Below are 1,289 nucleotides of genomic sequence, written 5' to 3'. Positions count from 1 at the left end.
GTGGAAAACACGGGTAGAGCAAAAAGGTCGGCTACGAAGTGTGGAAAAGAAAGCACACGCTCACACATAAATTTGCTGTAAATGGCAAGGTTCTTCCTAAACTTCCATTACTATTCATTCACTTTACCAGACTTTCCAGGTGTGAGGGTGAAATTTAGCTCCTGTATGGTCCTGTACTTACGTGAAAATCTTAGGAGCTGACCTGGAAACAGTCCTGGGTTTACTACCCAGAACACCTTTTTCATTTGAACAGTGTTTACAACAGGACGAGGTGGCCGAGTGGTTAAGGCGATGGACTGCTAATCCATTGTGCTCTGCACGCGTGGGTTCGAATCCCATCCTCGTCGGAGTGCAGTTTACTTTAGTCTGCCATGTTTCGATGTCAACAAGATCAGTTTCTGTCCCAAATATTCTCTTCCTCATTGATACACTATCACACGTACTTGGAAATAATCTGGCAAAAACAATGCAGTCACTCACAGGGGAATTAGCTCAAATGGTAGAGCGCTCGCTTAGCATGCGAGAAGTAGTGGGATCGATGCCCACATTCTCCAGTAGTCTTTAGTTCCTGTTGTTAAAGACAGGGTCATGTGTGAAAGTCACTGAGCGATGGACAAAACTACTGCATGTTTCAACTCAGGCACAACAGAGTCAATGAAATATCATCCAGGAAGTCCGTTTCAACAAATACATCTATGCGTTTGAATGCCCCAAATTCTTCCTTCCTCATTGATACACTGTCACACGTACTTGGAAATAACCTGGCAAAAACAATGACAGTTACTCACAGGGGAATTAGCTCAAATAGTAGAGCGCTCGCTTAGCATGCGAGAAGTAGTGGGATCGATGCCCACATTCTCCAGCACATCTCTATTCTTGAAGATGAGGCATAACTTGCAAAGCACTGAGTCTTTCCACACCAGCCTGATGGAAAACTCAGGAACCAGTGAGACAATGAAATGCCAGTTAACTCCAGTTTGAGTTAAAGATCAGTGGATTTGAAGGTTCATTAGACATGTAAACACTACTGAGAGGTTTATGATACTCTGGGGAGTTATTTCCCCACTGAATGCTCATCAAAGTAGGGATGTCATGAGAACCGATACTTTGGGACCAAGTGGATGCCAAAATTCTGAAAATGTGATGGTACTTCTTCCACAGTACCATAAGTACTGAAGATGTTGTAGGTACTAGAGATGTGGTTCTTCCGGAATTAAAGAGGGCAGTATAATAACTGTACAAGCCTTCTAGTCTGACATCAAACTCAAAGAGAGGAAGGAGGCAGGTAC

The 1,289-nt window shown here is 43.4% G+C and overlaps 1 non-coding gene across 1 annotated transcript; it reads left to right on the top strand.

The window, feature by feature from the left end:
* Positions 1–265: 265 nt before the first annotated feature.
* On the top strand, positions 266–347 carry trnas-gcu (transfer RNA serine (anticodon GCU)). The gene has a single exon. It is a non-coding gene; the product is annotated as a tRNA-Ser (tRNA).
* Positions 348–1,289: the final 942 nt, after the last annotated feature.

Source organism: Seriola lalandi, unplaced genomic scaffold (genome assembly GCF_002814215.2).
Source record: "Seriola lalandi dorsalis isolate HSWRI2012SDOR001 ecotype SW California unplaced genomic scaffold, Sedor1 jcf7180002054694, whole genome shotgun sequence".
In the NCBI taxonomy this organism is placed as follows: Eukaryota; Metazoa; Chordata; class Actinopteri; order Carangiformes; family Carangidae; genus Seriola; species Seriola lalandi.
This window is presented reverse-complemented; position numbering and strand designations above follow the sequence as displayed.